The following is a 9,113-nucleotide window of genomic DNA, read 5'->3' as shown; positions in this document are numbered from 1 at the left end:
TTTGGATGTGACCTGCCCCATCTCTGTAGCAGCCTTTAAAATTTTTTCTTTCACATTGATCTTGAATAATCTGATGACTATGTGTCATGGGGACAATTGTCTTATATACTATCTCACAGGGGTTCTCTGAATTTTCTTAATTTGAATGTCAATTTTTCTAGTGAGATTGGGGAAAATTTTGTGGATAATATTCTCAAATATATTTTCCAAGTTGCTTGCTTTCTCATTCAGAGACATCAGTGAGTCATAGGTTTTGCCTCTTTACATAATCCCATATTTCTGAGAGGTTTTGTTCCTTCTTTTTTACTCTTTTTTTCTTTATTTTTGTCTGACTGAATTGATTCAAAGGACCAGTCTTTGAGATCTGAGATGATTTCCTGAGCTTGTTCTATTCTGCTATTAATACTTCCCATTGTATTATGAAATTCTTATAGTGAGTTTTCAGTTTCATCAGATCAGTTTAGTTCTTTCTTCAAATGGCTATTTTGTCTTTTGACTCTTGTATCATTTTGCTGAAGTTCTTACATTCCTTGAATTGGATTTCTATTTCCTCCTGAATCTCAATAATCTTACCTGCCATCCGGATTCTGAACTCTGTCATTTCAGCTATTTCAGTCAAGAAAAGAACCATTGCTGCAGAGCTACTGAGGTTTGTTGAAGGTAAGAAGGCACTCTAGCTCTTTTGAGTTGCCAGCGTTCTTGCACTGGTTCTTTCTCATCTGTGTGGGCTAATGTTCCTTTAATCTTTGAAGTTGCTGCCCTTCGAATGGGGCTTTTTGCTTTTATAGTCTTTGATGTCCTTGAGGGTTTTTCTGTGCTGTAAGTTGGGTTCATTCAATTGGTTTTATTTCTGGAGTATTTCGAGGGCCAATGCTCAGCTCAGCACTCCTAAGCTGTCCTCTAACCCATGGGGCCTGGGACCAGATCTGGGGCTTTGTTTCCTTGCCCCTAGAGGTTGAGTACCTGTGCTGGAGGTGTCAAGGTGTTCACAGTCTGCTGGCAACAAAACTCTGATGGGGGATGGGGTGCCAGCAGAAGCACTTCACTGGGGTGGTAGCAGCAGATTTCACATTTACGCACACATGTCAGTGGTAGTTAAGCAGAATGGCAAGGTCCATGTGCAGGAGTACTAGTTGGGTAGTGGTGTGGCAGGCACCACACATGTGTTGGGAAAGCACTGAGGGGAGGCTGTGCACAAGTGTGCACTGGCAAAGAAATGGAGGAAGGCTACAGGTGGGTGCACGCCAGTGGGGGCCTATCTGCAGAAGTTATTAGATGGTTAGGTAGGGTCTGCCAGTGAAGAAGCTATGGCAATAGCCACTGGGAAGTACCCCAATTGGGTATCTGACGCTGCTCTGCAAGCAGATGCAGCCAGGCAAGGATCATGGGAGAAGCTAGCAGACAGGGATGTGCTCAGATCAGGCTAGCTCCATCCCATGGTTTGTCCTGGTCTGCTGGTCAACAAAGACCCAAACAACCTAAAGGAGTGCAATGAGCCTTGGATGGCAGGCATCCCTGGTTGTGCTCCTCTGCACCTATTCCCTTGCCAAACCCTCTGTGCTCTGTAGAGGCTGGAATCCTGTCCCTAACAACTCTTCAAGCAGCTCTTCCTGCTAGCTCAAATGTCGATGGAGGTCATAGGGTCTCCTGCAGCTAGGATTCTAGAGGTCCATGGTGAGAGTCATCTACTCCATGCTTATTTAACCCACTCCTTCCCTAGGCACTGCTCAGGGCCAAGAATGAGTCCTAGTGCTTGGCAACCCTGTGCAGGGTTCTTGGCTCCCTCCCCCTTCAGCCCAGGGTTTCTGTTCTCCCTCTGTTCACTCTCAATGCCTTTCTTCCTAAGATGCTCAGAGTGTGCCAGTCTTCTTGATGGTCTAGTCTCTTGGTGGGAGAGTCTCTGTGGCTGCATTTAGTTGATCATCTTAGCTCTTCTCTTTGGTTCTCAAGTGTTTCAACATGGAAAAGATACTCAACAAGGTCCTGAAAGAACCAGACATTCATTGTAAAATATTACCTCCAACATTATTTTGTACCTGATACATAAATTAACTTGAAATGGATTAAATAATAAAAACTTAAAGGCATAACTCTTTAGAAGAAAGCAAAAGAAAATATCTTTGTGATTAGGCTAGGTAATGGTTTCTTATATATAGCAAACAAAGCATGAACCAAACAGAAATATAATTTTTAATTTGTCTCTTATTATAATTAATATTTTTGATATTCAAAAAATACTTGTCTTTTAATTTTGAAAAGGGTCAAGAGAGAACTTCTGTGGGGGGCATAATGGCTATATATTTTAATTCTGGCAGTAGTTGCATGACTGAAACTTAAAAAATAAAATAAAAAACTATCCATAGACCAAAAGAAAAGAAAATATTTGTAAGACACGTATCTGATTTGTCTACAGAATATATAGAACTCTTACAACTTAACCATAAGACACCCCAGAAAAAAGGAACAAATGATTTGAACATATGCTCCAGCAATAATACATGTATTTGGATGGGCACTAATAGCAAGAAAAAACCCTCAATGCAATTAGACATCAAAGAAATACAAATTAAAGCTATAAAATGTCCTATACACCCACCAGAATAGCTAAAGTTAAACAAACTGATGATGTAAAATGGGTGGAGATACAGAGTAGCTGGAATTCTCATACCTTGCTGGTGAATGCAGAATATACTGTAGAAACTTTGAAAAACAGTTATTTAGTTTATTATCAAATTAAACATACACTTACTCTACAACCCACAAATCCCGCTCCTAGGTATTTGCTAAAGAGAATGACCTAAAAGAAACAAGAAATAACTTTTATGGGTGACAGAAACGTTGTCTGTTTTAATTCTGATAGCAGTCACATAATTTAAAATTCAATGAAGTATTTACTTTAAAAAGAATAAATTTTATTGTATTTATAATATACTCAATGTTTAAAAGTAAACTAAAATGCAAAAGAAAAATTTGACAAAACATTTCTGATAGATGTGTCTAAGGTAAAAAGCTATTAAAAATCAATAAGAAAAAAATAAATATACAAATAAAAGATATATTTTAATAGAAGAAAATGAGCAAGCAACATGAATATGCAATACGCAGTGTCAATTATATGAACAAAAAGTCGGTTCCAATAGTTATCAAATAAAAAACAAAATTAAAATTAGAAAATTGATAAATATTTGAAAGACCAAAGAATAATGTCAAGATGTCTGAGGTCTTCAAAAGCAGCTCTATCATACACTTGTGGGAATTTAAAATGCTGTACCCTATTTCAGAAGAAACCCCCCTATATATGAAAAGCTTAAACATATATTTGACCTACAATCCAAGAATTTTCTTCCTCAGAATTTATCCTAAGAAAATAGAGGAACACGCTAAGATTTATATGCAAATATATTCAATTTAGCATTATTTTTAATCATTAAAAATTGGAAATATTATAAATAAGAATAAAAAATAACAAACTATGGTATATCTATATGATGGAATCATATATTTTAAAATATATATTTCAATATATATTTAACATATATATTTCTAAAAATGTGTGTATAAACACACATGTGCTTCTGACTTTGTAAAAATAACCTAAGTTATGCAATAAAAATAACCAACGGGGCACAGATGAAAGGGTTAATCGAGGCCATTTCTGGGCTACAAGACTTGTTGATGTTTATTTTCTGTAGTCTATTTCTACATGCTCTCCATTACTATATACTAAACATATATTGCTTTTATATTTAAAAAGTAAAATAGTAATTATCTTCCTTAACAATATTTTGATAGGAAAGGATTACAGTTATAATTAGGTATGTCTCTGTTACAGTTCTCTAACCTATTACAGGCTTGAAATCTACACAAAGTATTAATTCTCTGTACAAATACATTTAGCAAATGGATTTTTTTCAATAAAATTGAATATGGCTATCATGGAGTTCTTTCTCCAGGATCCAACTCTTAAATAAGTCCTGAAGAAGACACTGGGATATAGACAAGATATTGGCAAAATCAATAAGAGCATTTCACCTTTTGATGTCGCAGGCCAATTTTTTTTCAAACTCCTGGCCTCAAGCAATCCACTTGCCTCAGTCTCTCAAAGTGATGGGATTACAGGTGTGAGCCACTGAGCCTGGCCTGCCAGTTTTTTTTCTACCCCTTGGGATATACTATCTATCAGGATATGATCCCTTCTCTGTCATTGCACTTGCCAGTTTTTTCCAGTGGTCTAAACCAATGGGTTGTAGACACACCATTATTTTCTAGAGCAATGGTAATATGAATCCACTACAATAAGCCAGCATTCCTGTTGCAAATACGTTACTGCAGAGGATACCTAGTCCATAGGCCAATGTATGGGCTTATTCACATGATCCTTGTCCTGAAAGAATAATAAATGCACTCTAAATGTATTTGTTTGTTTCTGTTAGACACTGAATTAAGGAGAGCTGTGCTTTATTTTAAACCAATCCTATTGGTGTACATCAACTCTACTCTTTACCTTCATGAGATTGACTTTTTGAAACCTGTCTATGTAAAAGACTGATCCTACAAGGGAAAGTATATTGGAAGGAGACTGAAACTCCGGAGAGGTATGGTGTGAAGTGTAATGGAAGAAGGGGTAGGATGTGAGAAGATGTGACTACACTCATGCAATTCATGGGTTTCCTACAGAACCCTTTCTTGGATGTCTCAAGCTACACTCTCCTCTGCCTTTCATAGCAACTGTGCAGAATGCTGAGTTACCACTTTACAACCTGTTACTGAGATTGTCTACAGAGTCCACTGATCACATTTAGTTGTGAGCATTTCGAGGCCAGGAATTTTTCTGTTTTCTTTTAAAGAGACATAATTGGCATATATTAATGGCATATATTTAAATTGTACAATTTGACAAGTTTTGATATATTTGTATACCCATTAAATCACCCCAATCAAGGTAATGAACATATCTAGTACCTCCAAGTTTCCTGATGCCTCTTTGTTATCCAACCCTCCCACCCCTGCCAGCCTCTCCTAAAGTCCATCCCCAGGAAAGCACCATTCTAATTTCTGTTACTATTGATCACTTTGCATTTTAAAAATTTTTATATAGGAGAAATCATTCAATGTATGCTTTTGAAGAAGTCTGTCCCCTTTCACTCAGCATAATTATTTTGAGATTCTCCCATGTTGTCAGATTTAACAATAGTTCATTCTTTTGTTATTGCTGAGTAATAACATTATTTGGATATACAACACTTTGTTCATTCACCTGCTCATAGACATTTAGGTTGTTTCCAGTTTTTGCCTATTATAAAATATGCTTTTATTTTAAGTGAAATAAGCCAAACATAGAAAGACAAATATTGCATGGTCTCACTCATATGAGGAAGATAAAAATGTCAGTCTCATGAAGGTAAAGAGTAGATTGTGGTCACCAGAGGCTGGGAAGGGGAGAAGGAAAAGGGCACAAGGAGAAATTGGTTAATGGATACAAATATATGGTTAGAAAAAGAAATAAGACCTAATGTCAAATAGATAAGTATGGTATCTAGTTTATAATAATCTATTGCACATTTCAAAATAGATAGATAATAATTCAAATGTTTCTAGTATAAAGAAAAGACTGATATTTGGAATGATGGATAGCCCAATTATACTGATTTGATCTCTACAAATTATATGAATGTGTTAAATTATCACACATACTCAAAAACTGTGTATCTATTATGCATCAATGAAAAAAATTGTTTAAATAAAAGACGACAAATTGTGTGCAGTGTATACTGCTCAGGTGATGGGTGCACCAAAATCTCACAAATCATCACTAAAGAACTTATGCCATTAAACACCACCTATTCCCCAATAATCTATGGAAATAAAAAAATAAAAAAATAATTTCCAACAATAAAATTGAATCACATATCAAATCAAAGGAAAATAATAAACAAATAAAGCTACTTTGAGCATTCATGTGTAAGTCTTTGCATAGAATAAATGTATGTATTTCTTTTGGGTAAAAACCTAGGGGTAAAATAGCTGCTTCCTGTCATAGGTGTATTTTAACTTTTCAAGAAACTGCCAAACTATTTTCCAAAGCGGTTGTACTACTTAACATTCCCACAAGCAATATATGAGAATTCCAGTTCTTTCACATGCAAGCCAACACTTATTATGGTCAACCTTAATTTTAGCTATTATAATCAGTGTGTAATGGTATCTCATTATGATTTTAACTTGAATTTCCTTAATGAATAATGATATTGTGCTTTCTTTCATTTGCATAATTTTGGCATTCATAAATCTTACTTGGTTTTACCCATTAAAAAAAATATTGTTTTCTTATTATTGAGTTTTGAGAGTTTTTTATACATTCTGGACACAGGTCTTTTAGCAGATAATTGGTTTGCAAATATTTTCTATCAAACAATGACTTATTTTTTAAGTGACTTTTAGATAGCAGAAATTTACATTTAAGTGAAGTCCAGTTTATCCAATTTTTTTGTCCATTATGTTTTTATTTTCATATCTAAATCTTCCACTCTTACTCTTCTGAAAGCTAAGTTTCATATTTATGTTGTGAGTCATTTTGAATTATTTTGTAATGATATGAGAAATAGAAATTCTTTTTTCTCTTCTGTATTTGGCATATAGAAACTTAATTATTTCAGCATCATTTTAGGAAGAGACAATCCTTTTGAAAATTGAATTATCTTTGCACATTTATTCAAAACTAGTTTTCTGTATTTGTGTGGGTTTATTTCTGGATTCTCAATTCTGTTTCATTGATCTATTTTTCTATATATTACTCTAGCTTAAATAATTTTCAAAGTTAGGTAATGCTAAGCCTTTAACTTTTTATTCAATTTCAAGTTATTTTAACTTTTCAAGATTTTTTGAATATCTAGAAAAATGTTTGAATCAGTTTGTAAATATCTATCCCGCACCAAAATGCTGAGATTTTGTTTGGATTTTATTGAATCTGTAGATCAATTTGGAAAGAACTGACATTTAGCAACGTTATGTTTTCTGATGCATGAACTCTCCATTTATTTGTCTTGTTTAATTTTCTCAGCAATGTGTTGTAGTTTTCGGTGTGCAGTTCTTGTGCACCCTATCAGCCTATTCCTAAGTATATAATGATTTTAAATGTTATTGTAAATAATATTGTTTTAAATTATAATTTATAAGTTTTCGTGATTGTACAGATTTATGACTGATATTTTTCTGTTGTTCTTGAATCCTACAAACTATGCTAAACCTATTTATTACTTTGTTGCTTTTAATTGCTTTTCTGTAGTTTCCATCACATATCTACACCCACAGTCATATTGCCTGTGAACAAAGGCAGTTTAACTTCTTTATTATGTGGGAGCCTTTTATTCCCTTTTTCTTATCTTATTTCACTTGCTAATATCGCCAACGAAATTTTGAATAGAAGCATAAAGAGAAGGCATTCTAATCTTAAATGGAGACCATACTTTTTTTTAACCATCAAGTTTGATGTTATTGTAGGTTTGTTTGTAAATGCTCATTATCAGGTTAAGAAGTTCCCTTCTATTCCTAGTTTGCTAAAAGTTTTCATAAGGATAAGGAAAGGATGTTAAATTTTCTGAAATACTTTTATGCTTTTTATTCAGCTATTGAGAGGATTATATAATTTTTTTGTTTGTTAATATGGTCAATTATATTGATTAATTTTAAGATGTTAAACCAATCTTACATTCCAGAGATGTATTCCACTTGATAATAATATGTTATTCTTTTTATATACTGTTGGACTCTATTAGAATTTTGTCAGGATGCTTTTCATCTAAGTAATTGGGAATTTTGTCAGGAGTTTTATCATCTAATTTAATCTACATATGAACTATTGGTCTGCAGTTTTCTTTATTTGTCGTGTTGTGGTTTTGGTATTCGAGTAATGCTGGCCTCATGCAAAATATCTCTTCAATGTTTTGGAAGAATGTGCATACAATTGATAAAATTAATTTATTAGATATTTGGTAGAACTCACCAGTGTAGCTAGATAAGCCTTTAATTTTTTTTGGTTCTAATGTTTTTAACTATAAATTAAATATCTTTAATAGGTATTGTATTGTTTAGTTTACCTATTCCTTTAGTAATCTTTGGTAGTTTGTGACTTTCAGGGAATGTCTCTATCTAAGTTATTTATAATATTTTCCTCTTATTTCTTAATATCTGTAGAATCTGTAGTGGTATCACCTCTATAATGCCCAAGTTTGGAAATTCATGTCCTTTTTTTCTTTTTATCCTGACAGTCTAGGTAGAGACATCACTTTTATTCATCTGTTCATAAATAAGAGCTTAGTTTCCTTTTCTTTTGTTTTTCTTGTTGTTTTTGCTTTTTATATCTTGAAACCCCTTTCCTCTGTCTGAAAGATTCTCTTTAACATTTCTTATAGTGCACGTTTGCTAATCACAAAACTTTTCAGCTTGAAAACAGTCTTTCTTCACTTTCTTTTTTGAAAGATAGTTTGAGTGTAGAATACCAGACTGAATTTTTAAAATATCTCTTAGTAACTTAAGGATACTGCTCCACTCTCTTCTTGCTTGCATTATTTCTGACAAGAAATCTGTCATTTTTGTGGTTATTCTTCTGTATGTGATAAATGCTTTGTCTCTGGCTCTTTATCACTGATTTTTAGCAATTTAATTATAATGAGCTATGGTGTAGTTTTCTTTATGTTTCTTGTGCTTGGGATTCATTGATTAGTTTCTAAGTTTATAGTTTTCATTAAATTTAGAACATTTTTGGCTATTATATATTTTAATATTACTTTCATTTTTCTCCTTTCATTTGAGTACCCCAGTTATATGTTATTAGGCTGTTTTTCTTCTGCAAGTCACTGATGGTCTATGACATTTTTTTAGGGTCTATTTTTTCTCTTTCTGTTTCACTTTAAATAGCTTCAATTGCTGTATCCTCAAGCTCACTGATTTTTCTTACTAAAATATGTGGTCTGCTGTTATTGCATCCAAAATATGCTTTATCGCACACATAGTTTTCACTTGATCTAGCCAAAAGGCCGAGAAGTGATTATTGCACACATTATAGTTTTCATCTCTACAAGTTCGATTTGGTGGGGGCTTTTTTCTGTCTTCCA

At 33.6% G+C, this 9,113-nt stretch overlaps 1 long non-coding RNA gene across 1 annotated transcript in view; it reads left to right on the top strand.

Annotated features, from left to right (window-relative positions):
* The first annotated feature begins 327 nt into the window (after positions 1-327).
* Positions 328-9,113, top strand: part of LOC105734634 (uncharacterized) — a 43,479-nt gene continuing 34,693 nt past the window's right edge. Inside the window, exon 1 of the long non-coding RNA XR_010342542.1 lies at positions 328-660. This is a non-coding gene — a long non-coding RNA (uncharacterized LOC105734634). The remainder of the gene's footprint in view (positions 661-9,113) is intronic.

Source organism: Aotus nancymaae, unplaced genomic scaffold (assembly GCF_030222135.1).
Source record: "Aotus nancymaae isolate 86718 unplaced genomic scaffold, 86718_ANA_hifiasm-v0.15.2.pri h1tg000014l, whole genome shotgun sequence".
Lineage (NCBI taxonomy): Eukaryota > Metazoa > Chordata > Mammalia > Primates > Aotidae > Aotus > Aotus nancymaae.
This window is presented reverse-complemented; position numbering and strand designations above follow the sequence as displayed.